Below are 22,782 nucleotides of genomic sequence, written 5' to 3'. Positions count from 1 at the left end.
TGTTTGTTTTGCTTCTTGGCCACACCATGTGGCATGTGGGATCTTAATTCCCTGACCAGGGATTGAACCTGTGACCCCCTGCATTGGAAGCTCAGAATCTTAACCACCGGACCATTAAAGAAATCCCATCATTAGTTATTATAATAAAATTCCAGACAGAACAAAGCCTTGAAAAAAATACAAGCACTACAGGACAGCCAAGTGCCACCTTAAACTTCAGAGATTTTCCCATGTTGAGTAAAGACGTGAAAAAAATAATTGTTTGAAATCTTAACAGCTGGCCCCATGATTCCTTTTTGGGAAGAGGAAGGAGGGAGCTGTCTCCTTGGGGGAAAGCCACTGAGGAGCAAATGCTACAGGCACCTGGACTCCAGGGGAGGGAAAACCTGCCAGGCTGGAGATTAGAGGAAGAGTTTCTTGTTTCTGCTCCTGCAAGGAGAGGAGAGTAGGGGCAGAGGGCAGAAAGGAAAGAAATAAGACCATGAAAGAAAAGCCAGCCGGATGGATGGAAGCTGAGCCCGGGCAGGGGAAAATGACATGTCAGTACTAGATGGTAACCCAGCCATTCCCAATCAAATTTCTTCCCGATTACTGGGATGTAAAGCCTGACTTCCATCTCTTTAGGAAATTGGACTCAATTTACACATGGAAGCAAGATCTCAGTAGTCTAGAAACCAAGAAAGCCCTTCAGGACTATTTACAAAAACCAAGGTGGGGAGGGTGGGACTTCCCTGGCAGTCCAGTAGTTAAGACTTCACGCTTCCAGGGGGTGAAGGTTTGATCCTTGGTAAGGGAACTAAGATCCTACACACTGAACGTGGCCAAGGGAGGGAAAAAATGCTATCCTTAAAAATAAAACCAAGAGGGGCGGGCTTTGGGCTTCCCAGGGCTGGAATTGGGACCCAGCTGAACTGACATCTTGTTTTTTCTTTCCTTTTCCCTACCAAGTTAAGTATAAAAACAAATACCTTTTTGTCTCACGCTCAGCTTTTTTTTCTTGAAGGTTAGAAGTCCTCACTTTCCAGGTTTTGATTTAGCCAAGGATTTCAAAAAGCTTTCTGTTCACAGCGTTCAGCTAAATACAAGTAACAAAAGCTTACCTGCTTACTCTAATTGCTTTAGATTAAGACCTTATCTCGCCTGGTTCTCCTTCCCTTAACTCCAGCGTCTGTGGTTACCGTCTTGACCTCCTTCCAGGATAACTTGATTCTTAATGTCCTGATTGTTTTTTTTTTTTTTTGATATTTTAATTGTTTCTTTATTTTTAAAAGGTAGTTTTATAATTATAAAAAATTTTTTTAATTTTATTTTTAAACTTTACATAACTGTATTAGTTTTGCCAAATATCAAAATGAATCCGCCACAGGTATACATGTGTTCCCCATCCTGAACCCTCCTCCCTCCTCCCTCCCCATTCCATCCCTCTGGGTCGTCCCAGTGCACCAGCCCCAAGCATCCAGTATCGTGCATCGATTGTTTTTTAATAGTCTTTAAGCTTTCTCACTTTTTTCCCCCCTATCTGGATTAAGAGAGGAGGAGAAAGGAGTATTCTCTAAAGGAATTCATGGTTCATGTCTAAGAAAAAACAATGGTTTAAGAATTGGGAAACCCCAGGTTCTGGCCTTAGCTCTACTGTTGACCAGCAGACACTCAAGCTATTTCTAAAATAAATTAGAATTGCATTTTTTTTAATAACTGAGGTTTCTTTTAAATATTTAATTTATTGAGTATTTATTTCACTGCACTGGGTCTTAGTTGCAGCACATAAGATCAATCTTCCTTGTGGCATGTGGGATCTAGTTCCCTGACCAGGGATCGAACCCACACCCACTGCATTGGGAGCAGAGAGTCTTAGCCACTGGACCACCAGGGAAGTCCCTGAAATACCTCTTTAATGTCTCTTCCAGGCTAAAGTCTGAATCTCTGGACCCTCATAGTTTCCCACCACATTTACTCTCTGCTTTCCCCCAGTACCAAGAAAGAATCCAGTGTATTCATGAATCCTAATTCCAAATCATTAAAAACTGGTTTCTGTTTCCTTTTTTTCCTTCAAACTTTAGAAAACCTAAATAATTAAAACAGAAGAACTTATAAAACATAGTTTATACAGTGGTTTTCTTGCAAGCAGTCTTTAATAGACTTCTTTCAAATTCTGACAAATACACTAGGTGTTTGGCTTGGATATGCAGGACTAAAAATATCTAAAGGAGAGATTTTTAATTACTTAGTTCAATCCGTGAAATTCCTGCGAATTCTATCTGGAAGAAAGAATAAGAAAGAATATGAGGGACTTCCCTGGTGGTCCAGTGGCTAAGACACTAGTCCCACTGTAGGGAGCCTGGGTTTGAACCCTGGTCAGGAAACTAGATTCCACATGCCAGAGTGACGACCTGAAGAAGCCAAATAAATAATGATAAATAAATAAAATTTAGGAGCAAAACAACAATATATATTTTTTAACAAATAGAATATGGGCTTTGCAGTCTGAGAGACCTGGCCTTTTTCTTTTTCATGGTAGCAAGCAAACAGGATTTATTTCAGAGAGAAAGTACAAAACTCTCAGCATAGACACAGAGGAGGTGAAGTGCCCCAGACCGGGACTTTGCAGTGCAACTTTAGATAAGTTACTTAACCTCTCTGAGCCTCAACTTCTAAAGAAATTTCCCTGTTTCATTCATACTTTTTTAACTTTATTTTTTAATTGCAGGAAAATCGCTTTACAATGTTGTGATGGTTTCTGCCATAAAAACATGAAATGCTTCACCAATTTGCATGTCATCCTTGAGCAGGGGCCATGCTAATCTTCTTTGTATCATTCCAATTTAAGTATATGTGCTGCCAAAGTGAGCACTGAGCCTCAATTTCTTCATCTATGAAATGGGAATGATACCTCCCTTGCAGGACTGTTGTGAGGATCACATGCCAGGTATATATTAAGTACTCAATACATGTTCATGTTCTCCTCCATTAAACACCATCTTATTTTTTACTTTGCTCACCAAGAGCACACGTTTGGGCCTGAAACAGCCTAGGTTCAATGGCCTGATCCCACAATTTTAGCAACTCGGTGATTTGGGATAAGTTGTTAACAATCTCGGAAGCACTGTTTTCTCATCTGGAAAATGGAGTTAGCACCAACAGTGCCCAGCTCCAGGAAGCGTTCATGAACTAGTCACATCCATCAGAATCACATTAAATCACCATGGAGACAGCAGGGATACTGAGAGAGTGCTGATGCTGAGTGGCTGCTGAGTTGCTGATGAGGGGTCAGCCAGGTGGCCAGGAGGAGGCTCCATCCTTCTCTTTCTTGATTTTACCTTTACTTGCCCCACTTTTCTTTTTTTAAATATTTTAAATTATTTTATGGCTATGCTGCTGCTGCTGCTGCTAAGTCGCTTCAGTCATGTCCGACTCTGTGCGACCCCATAGACGGCAGCCCACCAGGTCCCCTCGTCCCTGGGATTCTCCAGGCAAGAACACTGGGGTGGGTTGCCATTTCCTTCTCCAATGCATGAAAGTGAAAAGTGAAAGTGAAGTCGCTCAGACGTGTCTGACTCTTTGCGACCCCATGGACTGCAGCCCACCAGGCTCCTCCACCCATGGGATTTTCCAGGCAAGAGTACTGGAGTGGGGTGCCATCGCCTTTCAGTTCAGTTCAGTTCACTTCAGTTCAGTCGCTCAGTTGTGTCCGACTCTTCGCGGCCCCATGAATCGCAGCACGCCAGGCCTCCCTGTGCATCACCAACTCCCGGAGTTCACTCAAACTCACATCCATTGAGTCAGTGATGCCATCCAGCCATCTCATTCTGTTGTCCCCTTCCTCCTGCCCCTAATCCCTCCCAGCATCAGAGTCTTTCCCAATGAGTCAACTCTTCACATGAGGTGGCCAAAGTACTGGAGTTTCAGCTTTAGCATCATTCCTTCCAAAGAACACCCAGGACTGATCTCCTTTAGAATGGATTGGTTGCATCTCCTTGCAGTCCAAGGGACTCTCAGGAGTCTTCTCCAACAGCACAGTTCAAAAGCACCAATTCTTTGGCGCTCAGCTTTCTTCACAGTCCAACTCTCACATCCATACATGACCACTGGAAAAACCATAGCCTTGACTAGACAGACCTTTGTTGGCAAAGTAATGTCTCTGCTTTTCAATATGCTATCTAGGTTCATCATAACTTTTCTTCCAAGGAGTAAGCGTCTTTTAAATTCATGGCTGCAGTCACCTTCTGAAGTGATTCTGGAGCCCCCCAAAAATAAAGTCTGACACTGTTTCCACTGTTTCCCCATCTATTTCCCATGAAGTGATGGGACCAGATGCGATGATCTTAGTTTTCTGAATGTTGAGCTTTAAGCCAACTTTTTCACTCTCCTCTTTCACTTTCATCAAGAGGCTTTTTAGTTCCTTTTCACTTTCTGCCATAAGGGTTGTGTCATCTGCATATCTGAGGTTATTGATATTTCTCCCGGCAATCTTGATTCCAGCTTTCCATCGCCTTGGTGGGTCTCAATTGCAGCATGTGGGATCTTTCATTGTGGGGTGCGGGCTTCTCTCTAGATGTGGCTCCCGGGCTCAGTAGTTGTGACTTGCAAACTTAATTGCCCTGTGGCTTGTGGCATCTTAGTTCCCCCACCAGGGATCAAACCCTCGTCCCTTGCATTGGAAGGCAGATTTTTGACCACTGGACCACCAGGGAAAGCCCCTCCCCACTTTTCTTTGTCTTTCTCCTTTATCTTCTCTTTCAGTTTCTGCTGTGTGAAAAATGGTTGCATCCAGAGTGGTATGATATGTAATCCATATATTTTCTTTCCCTGCATGGCCTCCATAAATCGTGTGTCTGTGCATGACTCCTTCTCAGTGCTGGGTTTTTGATTCCACATCCCCAGGTAGAATACTGTGTGTTGAACTCTGTGCCATGGATTTGGTGCTGTGCGTCCTCCTTTGCCTCGGATACCTCCAAGATGAAAAGACCTAATTGCTAAGAATCCTGGGGGCAAAATTAATTCTCAGGAAGGACCACGACTTAGCATCTTTGCATTTCTCTTTTACCTCGGAAAGAGCATAGTCTGCTTGTTCTGTCTTGGGGCCTCTTGTTTGATCATGCTATGCATAATAAATTAATGTGGCATTTCCAACAGGAGTAATTCTACTTACTTCTTTCCCCGAATATTTAGACTGTGGCCAAATGGCTTCTTGTTTTTACTTAAGAGTTAAACAAAAGGGACTTCCCTGGTGGTGCTGTGGTTAAGACTGTGCCTTCCAATGCAGGGGCTGCAGGTTCAACCCCCGATGGGGGGACCAAGATCCCACATGCCTCACTGCTCAAAAACCAAAACGAAAAACAGAAGGAATATTGTAACAAATTCAATAAACAACTTTAAAAATGGTCCACATCAAAAAAATTCTTAAAAAATATATACGTGTGCATATGTAGTCTATATGTATGTGCATGAGTATAACCCTTTGTACTAAATAGTTTGGCTTTTTACAGCAAACTACATTAGAAGCCAATTTGTTCAGACATGGATGCTTTGAAATGTAAATTCATAGTCCCTACTAACAAAGAACCATAGGAATTCTATGTTCTGTGCACATGTGGCGGCACAACCCGACTTTATGCCACCTATTTGGGAGGCTGAATGGTATATTATATATATATATATATATATATATATATATATATATATATATCATATAATCTTGGACTTAAATTCCAAAGCCCTGGCTAGAATTTTCTGCTTAGCCTTTCCCCCCACAACTGATGGTTTTACCCCAGAGCTAAAGACAAATGAAGAACAAAAACAGGCCTGTTGCTGTGTTGATTATTTCTTGCTCACCTCTATTTCTCTATTAAAAACATTTTTTAAGGTATATATTTTTTAATGTGGACCAATCTTTTTCAATGGCCACATCATACAGCATGCAGGATCTTTATTTGGGGCGTGCAAACTCTTAGTTGTGGCATGCAGGATCTAGTTCCCTGACCAGGGATGGAACCCCAGCCCCTTTGCATTGGGAGCTCGGAGTCTTAGCCACTGGACCACCAAGGGAGTCCCTAGACCCATTGTTTCTTGACTGCTTTCCCTTCGTGCCTGTAGTCCTTTCTCCCCTTAAGATCATTAATTACTGAGACCTGTTTAAGGGCAAGCATTGTGGCCAGGTTTAGATCACAAAATGTCTTGGACCAAAATGAGGTCAAGCTTGATTATCTTTCTCCAGGGACCCCCTCCCCTGTCTGCTTACAACACCCAATGTTGACATAAAGGAAATTTCCAGTTATTTCAACCAGATCATCAGATGCTGTGGACCAAACTCAAGACTGTTAGATTTGTAGTCTGTATATTTCCTCAGGCTTCCCAGGTGACTCAAGTGGTAAAAAAAATCTACCTACCAATGCAGGAGATACAGGTTTGATCCCTGGGTCAGAAAGATCCCCTGGAGGAGGAAATGACAACCCACTCCTGTATTATTGTCTGGAAAGTTCCATGGACAGAGGAGCCTGGCAGGCTACAATCCACGGGGTTGCAAAGAGTCAGACACAGCTTAGCCACTGGACGCACACACACACGCATGTAATTTCCCATATTTTGTCTTTCCTCCTGTCATGATGGGCATTAAAGTCTTAAAATGAGGGTCTACGAGCTTTTTTTCAGGGACAACCAGGAAGGGTGGTGGCTGACTAGCCCACTCAAGATGGCTGTTCCCTTGCTCTCTGTCCGTCCCTTGCCCGACCAGTGCCTGCTTCATTTACACTTACTCTGGCCTTCCTACATACTTGCCTTGGGCACCAGCTAGTGGTTGTTCTTATCAAAGGGGCGGTGAGGTGTGTGCCCTTCTGTTGGTTTCCCTGGTAATCGATGAGCCCATCTGACATCAACTCCCCTGTAACTGGCAATCTCCCCCTCCACCAGGAGCAAAGACTGCTGCCACGTCCTGAAGGTGTGTGCTGCACAGCGTGGGAGGTCGCTCCAGGACTTCGCTTCAGACACAGAAGCTCCCCATCTGTCAAACCACTGAAGTCTCTGTTGCCTGATCCATGTGTGCATGCTAAGGCACTTCAGTCAGGCCTGACTCTTTGCAACTTTATGGGCTGTAGCCCGGCAGGTCCCTCTGTTCATGGGATTCTCTGGTCAAGAACACTGGAGTGGGTTTGCCATTCCCTTCTCCAGGGGATCTTCCTGGTGCAGGGATCGAACCCCCATCTCCTGTGTCTCCTGCATTGCTAGTGGATTCTTCACCGCTGCGCCACCGGGGAAGCCCTCTGTTGCCCAATCCAGGCTTTCGTCAGTCTTGAAGCTGGGCAAATGCAGGCTTTGTAGGCCTGTGAGGTGCAGTCCAACAGGTGGGCATAAAGAGACCAGGTTCCAGAGCCCCTCAGGAAGGGGTGAGACACTTGACAGCTTGGGGTGGTGGTGACAATTACCAAGAGCAGAGGTGGTGGGGCGGGGGAGTCCCTGGGACCTGCCAGGGTGGAATAGGAGAGTTTGAGAGGAGCCTGCCTGGGCCTGTGGATCTCCCCCGGGGGGACTTAGGAGAAAGGGTTCCTCAAATACACTGATAAATATACTCTGCACCGTAATAGGATTCCATTTGAAACGGTTGCAGCCGAGGTGTTATGAGCCCATTCTTGTGTGACAGAAAGCTAGGCTGTTCCTCCATTTCGAAGGTATTATTTTATTTTCCTTGTTCCTAAAATAGCACAAAGGAAGGCTTCTGTTTGTTCTTTTACCTTGTGCTAATCCTAGAGCAACATGAATATGCTGACTGTACATGGATCTTGAAACAACAGCGAAAACTTCCAACACGGGAAGACAATTAATTCCCACTCCTTTCCCCTTTCCTCTTGGATTCCAATGACTGGCTGTGTTTAACCCTAGTTTTGCCTACTCTTTCCCAGAAAAGTCACAGCTAACATGCATGGATCTACTAGCAGGAGCATAGATTCAGTAGGATGTGGGATTCCAGCTTGATTCTCCAGGGGCTGACATCTCATCAGAGAACTAGTCCTGAAGAGCATATGTTCAGTGCTGAGTTTGGGGGTCTGTATGATAATGGCTTCAGGAATGCAGCTGAGACAAAAATCCCTGAGGGTTGAAACACTCAAGCTTCTTGGAGAAGGTGGGCCTCCATGGATAGATGTAGAGAAGGAGTAAAGAGAGCAGGTGAGTAAGTCAGAAAGAGCAAAACAAATATTGTATATTAATGCATGTATGATATGCATTATGGCAGGCTACAGTCTATGGGGTCTATATGACCAAAGTCACGACCAAAGTGACTCAGGATGCATGCACCACACATATATACAGAATCTAGGAAAACAGTACTGATGAACCTATTTACAGAGAAGAAATGGAGATGCAGATGTAGGGAATGGACTTGTGGACACGGCGGGGGAAGGAGAGGCTAGGACAAATTGAGAAGGTAGCATTGATGTATATACACTTACTCACTCTCAGAGTCACTCAGATGTGTCTGACTCTTTGAGACCCCATGGACTACAGCCCGCCAGGCTCCTCTGTCCATGGGATTTCCCAGGCAAAAGTACTGGAGTGGGTTGCCATTCCCATCTCCAGGAGATCTTCCCAATCCAGGGATCAAACCTGAGTCTCCTTCATTGCAGGCAGATTCTTCACCATTTGAACCACCAAGGAAGCCCCATGTATGCTCGTAACATGTGGGAGGCTGCTATAGAGCACAGGGAGCCCATCCTGGAGCTCTGTGATGACCTAGAGAGGTGGAATGTGGGGCGAGGGAGGCTCAAGAGGGTAAGGGGATATATACATATATATCATTATGGCTGATTAATATTGATGTACGGCAGAGAGCACCACACCATTGTAAGGCAATTATCCTCCAATTTAAAGATACATAGAGAGAGAGATAGGCAGGTGGAGGGTGCAGGCGAGAGCAGCCTGTGTGGCGCATCTCTGTGGAAGAAGAGGGACCCAGTTCACTGGAGACAGCAGTCATGGCTGAAGCAATTTCAGATTCAGTGAAAGCCTAAGGTAGGACTTTCCCCAGATTAATGGAAACCCTGTGTGTTGCAAACATATCCATCAGAGCATTAGAGGGAGGTAACGGATGACCTAACTCCTGGGGCCTGCCAGCTGAATATGGAGTCGGGAGGGGGACAATGTTCGGAGAGGCTCAGCCTCTGTACATCTGCTTGCTCTCCTGTGTTGCTCTGCCCAGTCGGGGCTGAGATAAGAATGCGTGTGCCCCTTCCTGCTCCCTGTAAACTCAGCTCGTATGAGGTCTTTCTCTCACTCTCTCCCTTTCTCTGCCTTTTCTGCTCACGGCCAGATGTTGAGAAGTCCTTCCTCGCTGTGAGTTTTGGATGGAATGTCCACGTGCGACATCAGTCTTTAGTGTGCATGCCCAGATTAGCAGGGAGGGTAAACGATGGGAACTCTAGCAATACCCACCTGGTCTGAGGATCACGAGTCTCCAGGCCCAGCTCTAACACTTTTTAGCTTCTTGAATGCTGGCATTTCAACTACCTGCTCTTTAGTTTCATTTATTTGTAAAATGGAGACATTAATACCTCCCTAGCTACCTCACACAGTTTCCTTGAGGCTCAAATGAAATATGGTTGTGAAAGTGCTTTGGAGACAAAGAAATGTATTTATTAGGAGTGACTCAATAGTTGAGGGGTGAATGAGGGGGAAGGTGGTAAAACTGGGACATCTCAATAAATCCCATCCCGTCCTATGATTTTATAAAATTGTTTTACACTACTTTGTCGTTGGTCAGTAACTAGGTTGTGTCCGCCTTTGGCCAACCAGCCTCTCTGTCCATGGAATTCTCCGGGCAAGAATACTGGAGTGCAATGCCATTCCTTTCTCCCAGGGATTTTCCCAACCCAGGAATTAAACCCACATCTCCTGCTTGGCAGGTGGATCCTTTACCACTGAGCCACTAGGGAAGCCCTTTATATTCCTTCAATAAGTTGAATTAGATAGCTTTTCCTGCTGTTCTAACAACTCTCACTGTAGCGGTATCTTTTCTTCCTCCCTAGATCTCCTTACATGCAGAACCCAGGGCCTCCCTACATGTTCCAGCTCACCTTGCTCAGCTTCCTCACCAGCCACTGGGTCTCCCAGCCACTGAAGCAGCAACAAAAACTCTCACACAGCATCTCCAAAAGCTCTCTGGACTTCAGTCATCACCCCAGGCCTTCCAGCAGCAGCTGATGTAAAAAATGTGAAAAGAGTTTTCCAAAAACGACAAGATGCTCCACACAGAGACTTGGATGTCACTTGGCTCCTCGCTTAGAAACAGCTTAGGAACCTTATTGTGAAAGTAAGTCCTGCAGTATTTCAGGAACAGGCATTCACAACACAAACGTTGACATATTTACAAACTTAGGAATGTGATGATAGACACCGTGGAGTGGATAAAGGGACATATGATAAGTGTCCTTGGTGAGGTTGGCTGTGTGAGACCAGGTCCGAGAAGGATATAACCAGCACATCCCCAGGGCTCCACAAGTGGTTTAGTGATGGGACGATTGACCATGGTGTCATAGTTTGCTGGGGCTGCTGTAACAGAACCTTAGCCCGTTTAGGCTGCTGTAACAAAAGTGCCATTGATAAGTGGGCCTCCCTGATGTCTCAGAGGTAAAGAAACAGTATGCAATGCAGGAGACTTGGATTTGATCCCTGGGTTAGGAAGATGCCCTGGAGAAGGAAATGGAAACCCACTCCAGTATTCTTGCCTGGGAAATCCCATGGACAGAGGAGCCTGGTGGGCTACAGCCCACAGGGTCACAAAGAGTTGGACACGACTGAGTGACTAAGCCACCACCACAATTGATGAGTGGCTTAAAAACAACAGATATTTATTTTCTGGAGGCTGGGAAGTCCAAGATTAAGATGTGGGCAGGGTTGGTTTCTTTTGAGGCCTCTCTCTTTGGCTTGCAGACGGCTGCCTTGCCCACAGACTGTCTTCCTTCTCTGCTCGCCGATGTCCTAATCTTCTCTTACTGTGTATATGCTAAGTTGCTCAGTCATGTCCGACTCTTTGGCACCCCATGGACTGTAGCCCGCCAGGCTCCTCTGTCCATGGGATTCTCCAGGCAAGAACACTTGAGTGGGTTGCCATGCCCTCCTCCAAGGTGATCTTCCAGACCCAGGGATCGAACCCACATCTCTTATGTCTCCTGCATTGGCAAGCGGGTTCTTTCCCACTAGTGCCACCTGGGCCTCTTATTATATGGACACAAGTCAGATTGGATTAGGGTCCACCTGTATGACTTTGTTTAACTTTAATTACCTTTTTGAAGACACTCTCCTAAGACAGTCACTTTCTGAGGTCTTGGGGGTTAGAACTTCAACATAGGAATTGGGGGCGGGGGTTACAACTCAACCCTTAACTCACACTGTGGGCAAGGTAAAGAGAATCAAGATGAATGGAGAAGCCACTGGGAACTATTAACAGCAGAAGCTTCCATCATCCTTGGGCCTGGAGAAACAAAAGAGAAAGGGTGTGCTATTCCTAGAACCCATCCAGAGCTGTGGTCATAGGAGAGGGGCCGCCCAGCGTGGGTGCTATATGACAGAGGAAGGCACCCATGGTGGAGACCAGGCTCTGGCAGGGAGGGAGGGAGGGGGAAGACCCACCCCTCTCTCTCCCCGCCCTTCACACTCCTCTCTTCACACTCTTCTTCTACTCAAAGTGCTTCCCTTTGGTCAAGAGCCGAGAAAGAGGCACTGAGAACAGCAAAGCCTGGGGGCTGCAGCTTGTAGATGTCAGGCTTTGAGGCAGGGAACGGGATGACAAGTGTGGCCAGGGGTGGGAGGGGAGTGGTAGGATTTGAGTGGGACGAGGAAGAATCACCAGCTCAGTGGAGAAAACAAAGACATTTCCAAAGGAGGAATTAATTATGCATACTCAGTAACATAAATGGGCTTTAAAGTATCATTGGAAAACAGAAAATGCTACTTAGCTGCAAAAAATATTAGTCATCCATTTGAAACTGAACCACCTATTCATGTAACCATTTCCAGTCCCAGAAGTTACTATTCTAAGATACTTGTTTGCAGAAGTAAAGCCGAATGATAGAAAAATAGGTTTGTCAATCTTGTCATGTTGAACACTTATGTTTTTAAAGTGGGATGGGAAGTATTATTGGAACGGTTTTGGAATAGAAAGCAGCTCTCTGACTCAGGAGGGTGTCTGTATGACCACACCCATCAATCGTCACAGCATGGTTATATGAACTGGGTACGACCCCTGTGTTATCGCGCTGGGTGCACCATAACAAAATACCATAGGCTGGTGGCTTTGACTACAGAAATTTGTTTTCTCACCACTCTGGAGGCTGGAAGCCTGAGACCCAGTGTTGACAGGGTGGACGTCTGCTGAGAGCTCCCTTTGGGAGCTCCTTTTCAGTGTGTGCTCACACGGTCTTTCCTAGGTGACTCTGCAGGGGGAAAAAGTGAGGGGGATGGAGGGAGGGGGAGAAAGAGCCGTCTCTTGGTGTCTCTCCTTTTTTTTTTTTTTCCTTGCTGCTGCTGCTGCTAAGTCGCTTCAGTTGTGTCCGACTGGGCGACCCCATAGACGGTAGCCCACCAGGCTCCCCCGTCCCTGGGATTCTCCAGGTAAAAACACTGGGTGGGTTGCCATTTCCTTCTCCACTTCTTTTTTTTTTTTACCTAAGTTCAAATCATCCTGACTTTATGATCACAGAAATACTATAAATATCCACAGTTGGTGAACACCATTATAACAAATACAGATAGAAGGATGGATAGAGAGCTGCATAGATAGAGTGACTGTAACAGGAATAGGCTCAATCTGCACATGCTGTTTTTAAAGTATAGTGTTGAATTTAGTGTTACTTGAATTTTTAAAAAAATTTATTTACTCACACCAGGGCTTAGTTGCGGCAGGTACAATCTAGTTTGCTGACCAGGGATCAAACCCAGGCCCCCTGCATTGGGACACAGGCTTGATCCCTGAGTCAGGAAGATCCCCTGGAGGAGGAAATGGCAACCCACTCCAGTATCCTTGTCTGGAAAATCCCATGGACAGAGGAGCATGGCAGGCTACAGTCCATGTGGTCGCAGAGAGTTGGAGACGACTGAGCGACTTAGCACACACTCATGTATTTCCCTAAAGGCTCCACGTCCAAATACAGCTGCTCTGGGGGTTAAGACTTCAACATATGAGTTTTGGAAGGGACCCAAACATTCAGTCCATAACATCCCACGTAGTGATATGAAATAGATGACACTTGATATGTTGATACTGATAGTCATTAAATCAATAAAACTTCATTGCACACCTACTGTGCACCAGAATCTCTGCTAGGCTCTGAGATTATAGGTAGAAGGAAAAAAAAAAAACTGCCTCAGTCTTTAATGAGTTTATAACTTGAAGAGAGACAGAGAAGCTGTTAGAACACAGTGGTCACTGCCAGGAGAGCCTGAGCATTTGTGCTAAGTCACTCGGTCATGTTTGGCTCTTTGAGACCCCTTGGACTGTAGCCCGCCAGGCTCCTCTATGGATGGGATTCTCCAGACAAGAATACTGGAGTGGGTTGCCATTTCCTTCTCCAGACCCAGGGACCGAACCCACATCTCTTGGGTCTCCTGAACTGGCAGCGGGTTCTTTTCCACTAGCACCCCTGGTGACTCAGATGGTAAAGATTTCACCTGCAATGCGGGAGACCTGGGTTCTATCCCCAGGTCAGGAAGATCTCCTGGAGGAGGGCATAGGTACCAGTATTCTCGCCTGGGATTTCCATGGACAGAGGAGCCTGGCGGGCTGCAGTCCATGGGGTCGCAAAAGAGTCAGGACATGACTGAGCGACTAACACTTTCACTTTCTGTTCAGTGCCTCCTGGGAAGCCCCAGAGCTCCTAGACAGGACGAATAAACCACTCCCTGGGGGCAGCAGAAGTGATGTGCAAGCAGAAACGGAGGATGAGGAGTATTGGATAGTAAACACGGGGCGGGACAGACAAGGGGGAGCATTCAGGATTGAGGAAGACGATACACAGAACTAGGGTGACCAGGATCCTGGTTTGCCCGGGGCTGTCCTGGTTTTAGCACTAAAAATCCCACATCTGGGAAAGCTCGGGGTCGCTGAGCCTTATATGCTGCTGCTGCTGCTAAGTCGCTTCAGTCGTGTCCAACTCTATGTGACCCCATAAAAGGCAACCCACTCAAATGAACTCGAAATGAAAAAGGAGACGTTTCAACAGACAACACAGAAAGAGAAAGGATCATAAGAGACAATTAGAAACAACTGCATGACAATAAAATGGATAACCTGGAACAAATGGACAAATTCTTAGAAAAGTACAATCTTCTAAGACTGAACCAGGAAGAAAGAGAAAATATGAATAAGTCAAGCACCAACACCAGTCACAAGCTCTAACTATGAACAGATCAATCACAAGCACTACTAACTGGGATCAAAAGTCTCCAACAAAGAAATGCCTGGGACTTCACAGATGAATGCTCTCAAATGGTAGAGATGTGATAATACCTATGCTGGTCAAACTGTTCCAGAAAAATGTGGAGGGAGGAGCATTCCCAACTCATTCTGCGAGGCCACCATCACCATGAACCAAAAGGAAGCAGAAATGCCACACAGAAAAGAAAGTTACAGGCTAACATCACTGATGAACATCAACGCAAAAATCCTGGGGAAAATTGTAGCAAAAACCAAACAAAAACACATGAAAAGGATCATACACCAAGTTCAAGTGGGGTTTATCCCAGGGATTCAAAGATTCTTCGCTATCTGCAAATCAATCAATGTGATACACTATATTGACAAACTGAAAGATAAAAAGCATACGATAATCTTGATCGATGCAGAGAAAGGTTTTGACAAAACTAAATACCAGTTTAAAAAGCACTCCATAAATGGGCATGGAAGATACCTACCTCAACATAAGAAAGGTCATATAGGAAAATCTCTCAGCAAACATTATTCTTAATGGTGTCAAAATGTAAGCATTTCCTCTAAGATCAACATCAAGATCATGGTGCCCACTCTATTTCTATTAATCAATAGAGTTTTTAAAGTCATAGACACAGCAATCAGAGAAGAAAACGAGAAAGAACGCATATTGGAAAAGAAGAAGTCCATCTGTCATTGATTGCAGATGACCTGTTTCTATTCATAGAAGACCCTATAGGTAGAACCAGAAAATTACTAGAGCTAATCAATGAATTTAGTAAAGCCCAGGATACAAAATTAATACACAGAAATCCTTTGCAGACTTACAGCACAACAAGAAAAATCAGAAAGAGAAACTAAGAAAAAAGTGCCATTCCCCACTGCAACAAGAAGAATAGCATAGCTAGGAATGCTGCTGCTGCTAAGTCACGTCAGTCACGTCCGACTCTGTGCGACCCCATAGATGGGAGCCCACCAGGCTCCCCCATCCCTGGGATTCTCCAGGCAAGAACACTGGAGTGGGTTGCTATTTCCTTCTCCAATGCATCAAAGTGAAATGTGAAAGTGAAGTCGCTCAGTCGTGTCCGACTCTTCGGGACCTCATGGACTGTAGCCTATCAGGCTCCTTGTACATGGGATTTTCCAGGCAAGAGTACTGGAGTGGGTTTCCATTTTTCTTCCCCAATAGCTAGGATTAAAGTTACCTAAACAGACAAAACACATGTATGCAGAAAGACAGGCTGTATGATGAAAGATAGCCAAGTTGAAACAAACAGATAGAAAGATATGCCTTGTTCTTGACTTGAAAGAAATCAATGTTGTGAAAATGACTATACTACCCAAAGCAATCTGAAGATTCAATTCATCCCTATCAAACAACCAATGACTTTTTTTTTTTTTAAAGAACTAGGACGAACAATTTTACAATTTATATGGGGGGAAAAAAGACCCAGAAGGGCCAAAGCAATCTTGGAAAGAAAGGTGGAACTGGAGGAATCAACCTTCTGACTTCAGACTATACTATCAAGACACTATGGTACAGGCACAAAAGCAGAAACAGAGGGCAATGGAACAAGACACAAAGCTGAGAGATAAACCCACACCCCTATAGGCATCTTTTCTTTGACAAGGGAGGCAAGAATGTACAATGGAAAAAGGACAGAAAAGAGAGCCTCTTCAGTAAGTGGTGCTGGGAAACTGGACAACTACATGTAGAAGAATGAAATTAGAACGCTTCTTCATACTATACACAAAAATAATTCACAATGGGTTAAAGACCAAAAGTAAGGCCAGAAACTATAAAATTCTTAGAGGAAAACATAGGCAGAACACTCTTTGTCATTTATCACAGCAAGACCTCCGAGAATGACTGAAATAAAAATAAAAATAAATGGCATCTAGAGAAACTTCAAAGTATATAAGCAGCAAAGAAAACTATAAACAAGATGAAAGGACAACCCTCAGAATAGGAGAAAGTAATTGTAAATGAAGCAATTGACAAAGGATTATCTACAAAGTACACAAGTAGATCATCGAGCCTAATATCAGATAAAAAGCAACCAACTGAAAAGTGACCAGAAGACATGAACAAATTTATCCAAAGACGACATTAAGAAGGCCACCAAACACAGGCGAAGATGCTCCACATCACTCATTACTAATGAAACGCTAATCAAAACTACATGAGGTATCACCTCACACCAGTCAGAATGGCCATCATCAACAATTCTACAAATAATAAATGCTGGACAGGACATGGAAGAAAGGGAACCCTCTTGCACTGTTGGTAGACATGTAAATGGATACAGCCACTATGGAGAGGGAATGTAGGTTTCTTTAAAAAGTAGGAATAAAGCTACCATATGATGCAACAATCCCCTACTGGCCATATAGCCGGAGAAAACCATACCTCTAAAAAGACACATGCACCCCAATGTCCACTGCAGCACTATTTAAAATAGCCAGGGCATGGAAGCAACCTAATATCTATCAAGAGAACAATGTATAAAGAAGTCGTGGAACATATACACAATGGACTATTACTCAGCCACGAAAAGGAACAATACGAGTCAGTTTAACTGAGGTAGATGAACCTAGAAACTGTGATACAGAGTGAAGTAAGTCAGAAAGAGAAAAACAAATATAGTATACGAATGCATACACATGGAATCTTGTAAAATGGTACTGGTGAATATTTGAAGGGCAGAAATAGATACACAGATGTAGAGGAAGGACTTGTGAACTCAGCTGGAGAAGGAGAGGGTGGGATGAATTGAGAGAGTAGCACTGAAACATCACCTACTACCATATGTAAAATAGCTAGCTAGTGGGAAGTTGCTATATAACATGGGGAGCCCAGCATTGTCCTCTGTGACGACCTAGAGGGTGGGATGGCGGGAAGTGGGAGGCAGGCTCACCAAAGAGTGGATAATATACTTATGGCCTATTCGTGTTGTTGTATGAGGAAAACAAACCAAACAATGTAAAGCAGTTATCCTTCAATTAAAAATTAATAAATACAATCTGAAAACTATCATTCAACACTTTTGTACTGTCGTCTAAAGCTATATGGGATCATCGTCTATTCCTAGCTATTTTTCCACTATAAGTGCTTATAAATGTCATTAAAGGTTTTGAAAATATGATTTTAATAGCTACACAGTATTGCTTAATATCTCACACATAAATAACAACATTTCAGTCTCAACATAGAAACATAATACCAAAAAAGGTTTCCATTTTAAACTAAAGCTTGCATTTTAATTCAGTTCAGTGAGAATTCCTCTGAAGGCCTAAAATTCTTATGAAAAGTACATTATGTGGAGTCCTTCTTGCTTTCATCTGTTATGCCGTATCCTCATTTACTTCTAAGGACTCTTGGACTTTTGACATTTTTGCCTGAGGCTGTAATTTTTGACTGAGATAAAATCTTAAATTTAGATATTAAGAATGTCAAGAAGCACTCTTGTAAGTGTGAGTCACTCAGTCATGTCCAGTTATTCGTGACCCATGGACTGTAGCCCACCAGGTCCTCTGTCCACAGAATTTTCCTGGCAAGAATATTGGAGTGTGTAGCTATTCCTTTCTCAAGGGGCTCTTCCTGACCCAGGGGCCAAACCCTGGTCTCCCGCATTGCAGGCAGATTCTTTACCATATGAACCACCAGAGAACCCTGACCCGGGTGTACACGGATGTAAAAATCCTCAAAAGAATATTAGCAAACCAAATTGAAGACACATTAAAAAGAATCATACACTATGATCAAATGGAATTTATTCTGTGCCTGCAAGCATGATTTAGTATTTGCACATCAATCACTGTGATACACAATATGAGCAAAATTAAGAATGAAATCATGTGATCTTCTCAATAATTGCAGAAAAAGCTTTCAACAAAGTGTAACATCAATTTTGGTACAATCTCTCAATACAGTGGTTAAACATGGAACATCCTAAAGGGTATATAAGACAAGCCCACAGCTAACATCCAAGTCAGTGGTAAAGAGGTGAAAGATTTTCCTAAAAGATCAGGAATAGTACAAGGATGCCCACTCTCACCAATCTTGTTCAACATAGTAGTGGAAGTGTCCTACCCAGAATAACTAGGCAAGAAAAGGAAATAAAAGCATCCCCATTGGAACAAATGAAGTTACACTGCCACTATTCGATTATGACAGAATTTATATGAAACCATAAAAACTCCACCAAGTAACAAGTATTAAAACTAATAAACTCAGCAATGTAGCAGGATATGAGCCATCAGAGAGAGAACAGAACAGTACCATATACAAATGCATCAAAAAAAAAACAACATGAAATAAATTTTACCGATGAGCAGAAACACCTGTACAATCACAGGCTCCAAGACATAGAGTCTGGATTCAAATCCCACCTTACACTGACCTGCAGAGTGACCCAGGGCAAATCACACAATGATCTGAGGCTCAACATATTCAACTGTAAAATGGACACAAACCCAGTATCTCCTCCCAGGGCTGTGAAACTCCAAGGAAATGCTTATTTAGGCCCGGGCATTGGAGTGTCTCCGGGAGCCTCTCCTTGTATGAAACTCCTCTAGAACTGGGCTCTTCTGATCCTGTGGGTGAGGGTCAAGTGTAGAGCCTGGGAGCCAAATGGGACTGGACAATGACGAGGACAAAAAAATATACTAGTTCTGTGTCAGGGAGGGAAGCCACCTCCTTTCCAGATCTCAGAGTGGGGCCTGCACCGAAGGCCCGGGGGATGTACAATCAGATGTGAACCCCGAACCGCCCCACCCCCCACCCCCAGCAGGGATGGAGCCTTCCTGGCAAGAACCTTCTCTCTGGTCCGGGCTTCAGTGTGATGTGGTGCTGCTCCCTGAGTTCTCCAGGTCTCCACCAGGCAAAGAGCTCTTGGGACTTGGAGGTCTATTAAACCACAGGTGCCTGAGAGTCAGAATGACACAAGGGCTAACAACATTGAAAATTAGCTATATTTAAAAAAATGACAGAAGTACAGACAGGGCAGGGTATGAGAAGCAGAAGGATTGACTACCTCGCAAGCCTTTAGCAGAAATATCTCCACACCAGCTCAGCAGAGCCCACAGGAGGAAAATATAATGGAAAAGCAGGCTATGGGTATATCTCTACACTGCTGGACCCAGGGACCCAAGTCCCAATCCACCAACATCATTTTGCATATCCAGACAGCAAGAGGGAGAAACACAGACCTTGCCTTAGGAAGTCTCAGCCAGACTTAATATTGGGGTTGCTGAGCATGGTTACATGGTCACTAGGGTCACCCAGTCCCTCCTCTCTGCTCACATCCTCTGTCCTCACAGAAACATACATGGTTCACTACAGAGAACCCTCTGAGGGTACTTGTGTATACTAGAAACAGGCAATGGTGAAGTGTGAAGAGAAGACACAGAAACGGAAACATGCTTCTGGGGTGCTGTACAAATTTCCAAAGATCTGAAGTTCTTGATACTTGGCATTTTTAAAAGAAGCTTCTTAATGTGTAAACGCAGAAAGGATATTTCCAGGAGAAAGGACAAAGGAATCGTCCCATTGGGACAATTTGGTGTCCATGTGGGAAAGTTAGTTGGATCCCTACCTCAAAAGACAGCACCAAATCAATTAGACACATAGTAAAAACCAACAATTGAAGGAAAAACTTGACAAAATTTCGAACCATTTTTGATGAGGGAATATCTTTTCTTTAAATTGAGGTATTGTTGATTTACAATTTGTTTAAGGTTTACAGCAAAGTGATTCAGTGATTCAGCCTCTCAGGTACTTCCTTGGACAAAATTCATTCCCTTTGGGAGGCCCCTAGGCCATGCCCTCTACTCAGAACAGCTAAGAATCCTGAATAGGCAAAGCAGCATGTCGTGGTGCTCAGTGAGGGTTTTTAGACTGAATAAACTATTCTAACACGATACAAGGAACAAGCCCAGAGTTTAAGAGAGGATCTCCAAACCTACCTTCCAAAAGGAGGTCTTGCTCCCTTGAATGTCAGTGCGTGAAACAGCGCTTGGGAAGGGAAAAGGTGTGTCATGAATATTTGGTCTGCAGAGGAGACAAAGTGGTGTGTAGAGATGATGTGCAGGCATGTCCCAGGACACTGAACACACGGACAGAGTGACCGGACTCTCAGCCCTGCTCTGGGGGCATTGCACTCTCTCCATCCCTGACAGAGCGTGAGCAGCTCACACGTGTCTTGGCGAGTATGGTCACATGACCTGGACCTGGCCAATCAGTGTGCTCCATCCCTGGGCACCATGATTGGCACTGACCAATCGGGACCCAGGACCAGGCCTCAAGCTGGATTCAAAGGAAGAGGAGGGCTGGCTCTGCCGGAAGGGGTGGGGGCCTGTGAGGTCAGGCTGCAGCAGTGGGAGGGGGTGTGAGTTCACCTGGGGCAGTTGGTGACCTTCTTGCGCCCGTTAGGGCAGAGCCGCTGGCCTGAGAAGGAGGGCGCTGCTGAGCCCAGGGGTTGAGAGCGCCGGTTCCTGCTGTGGTCCCGGGGCTCCACCTGAGACCGGAGGGAAGCCGTCTGCCCGTGAGTCCTCTCCTGCTTGACTGTCAGCTTGTTTGGACTACGCTGGGTTTTCTGTCCAGCTGGCTACGTGAAGACCCTGGAAATGCACCTGTGTGGGTTTTGGCTGGCTTCAGGGAAGAAATGCCAGGTGACACTGGGAGACTCCAGTTTAATCCGGATTCAGGTCATATCTCTTGAAAGTGAAGTGAAAGTCCCTCAGTCGTGCCCACCTCTTGGCGACCCTGTGGGCTATACAGTCCATGGAATTCTGCAGGCCAGAATACTGGAGTGGGTAGCCTTTCCCTTCTCCAGGGGATCTTCCCAGTCCAGGGATTGAACCCAGGTTTCCCGCATTGCAGGCAGATTCTTTACCAGCTGAGCCACAAGAGAAGCCCAAGAATACTGCAGTGGGTAGTCTGTCCCTTGTGTAGCGGATCAGCATTCCCAACCCAGGAATCAAACCGGGGTCTCATGCATGGCAGGAGAATCCTTTACCAGCTGAGCTATCAGGGAAGCCCAGTATCTCTTAAGGCCAGCTATTCATTGTAGTATCAACCATATTAGTCTTCATGGGATTAAGGTAGCAACCTGCTAAGGTAGCAATCGATGTCCTTTTTCTAGAGGACAAAACTGGGGCTCAGAGAAGGGGGTAACACAGCTAGAGCAAGGAAGTGTGTACCTAGACAAAACCCCCCGATCCTGCTGTTAGAACTCAGGGAAGCCATACGGTGGCTTGTCCATGTGACGGGGGCTAAGACACCCAGCCCACACCGGATACTGTGGGGACCTGACTTGGTAACTGCCTTCTCGCAGCTCTGAGACTCAAAAAAGCGATTTTCACTGGAGAGAGGAAGGATACGTCCCTCCATCCAACCCACCACATCCTCCAGGTACTCCCACACCCTGCCCCCTTTCTCTTTCTTTGTGAGGGAATAAGCGTCAGGCTCATGTGACCACATTGGCTGTCCACTGTTCATGAGCTACCACCTGGAGCTGCTACCGGAGAGGCCAAGAGCCTTTGCCCCCGAGTACCCCTCTTTCCTTTGCACCGTGGGGGCCCTTCTCGACACCTGCACACCAGAGGCCGTTTCTGAGGCATGCAGGGACCCTCCTTCAGTTTGCAACAGACTGCATCCATCACTGTCCTTTCAATGCTTCCCTTGACACTCAGCTCCTGAGCTCCATTGTCTGCATTGCGACCCACCTGGCTGCCACGGGAGGGACAGAGCTGACCATGAATCCAAAGCTCAGATCTGACAGGCAGGCATCTGTGTATAAAGGGCTTGATTAATCATGCCGTAGAGGCTGTAGTGGGCTCCAAGGATCCGTAAGTAGGACTTGGGCCAAAGTGATTCCACAGCTGTTTTAATGCCTGGGGAGGGTCTGGCTGTAGTGGGGGTGGGGTGAGTCTCCTGAGGTTCTGAAGGCCCACTGTGTGCAGATTCATGGCACACAGAGAAGAGAAGGCGGAGTCCTTCCCTGGAGGTGGTCCAAGCTCATGGATGAGCCAGACAGGCAGGCAGGGCACGAAAGCACCTGAGCTGCCATTATGAGTGAATGGTGTGGGGGCAGAGGAAGAGAACCAGGTCTGCTCACTTATTGGCGCCCAGGGCAGGTTGTCCCCAGACTAAACACTTACTATGGTGATGACCGTCACTGCTGTCTGCAAAGGGTTTACATTGGTGTGTGTCTTCATCGAGTGGTCAGGCCGTCTCTAAGCTACACTGGCCATGGGCATTGCCTCTCCTTGGAACTTGACATGATTCGTCTCTTCCTTATGGAACATTCATTTCTAAGAGGGTTTTTGGGCCACAAGGATGTTGGGTTTTTCTCTAGCTTTGTCTCATG

At 45.3% G+C, this 22,782-nt stretch overlaps 1 long non-coding RNA gene and 1 other non-coding gene across 2 annotated transcripts; both read right to left on the bottom strand.

Annotated features, from left to right (window-relative positions):
• Nucleotides 1–2,744: 2,744 nt before the first annotated feature.
• LOC129640786 (U6 spliceosomal RNA) lies at nucleotides 2,745–2,851 on the bottom strand. Its single transcript, XR_008708989.1, has one exon. It is a non-coding gene; the product is annotated as a U6 spliceosomal RNA (small nuclear RNA).
• A 15,316-nt stretch (nucleotides 2,852–18,167) lies between these two features.
• Nucleotides 18,168–20,717, bottom strand: LOC129640746 (uncharacterized). The gene is made up of 2 exons (XR_008708945.1): nucleotides 20,378–20,717; nucleotides 18,168–19,337 (listed from the first exon to the last, which is right to left on the bottom strand). It is a non-coding gene; the product is annotated as an uncharacterized LOC129640746 (long non-coding RNA).
• Nucleotides 20,718–22,782: the final 2,065 nt, after the last annotated feature.

The sequence above is a fragment of the Bubalus kerabau genome, unplaced genomic scaffold (assembly GCF_029407905.1).
Source record: "Bubalus kerabau isolate K-KA32 ecotype Philippines breed swamp buffalo unplaced genomic scaffold, PCC_UOA_SB_1v2 scaffold_40, whole genome shotgun sequence".
Taxonomy (NCBI): Eukaryota; Metazoa; Chordata; class Mammalia; order Artiodactyla; family Bovidae; genus Bubalus; species Bubalus kerabau.
Note: the sequence above shows the minus strand (reverse complement) of the source record. Positions and strands in the feature narration are given on the sequence as shown.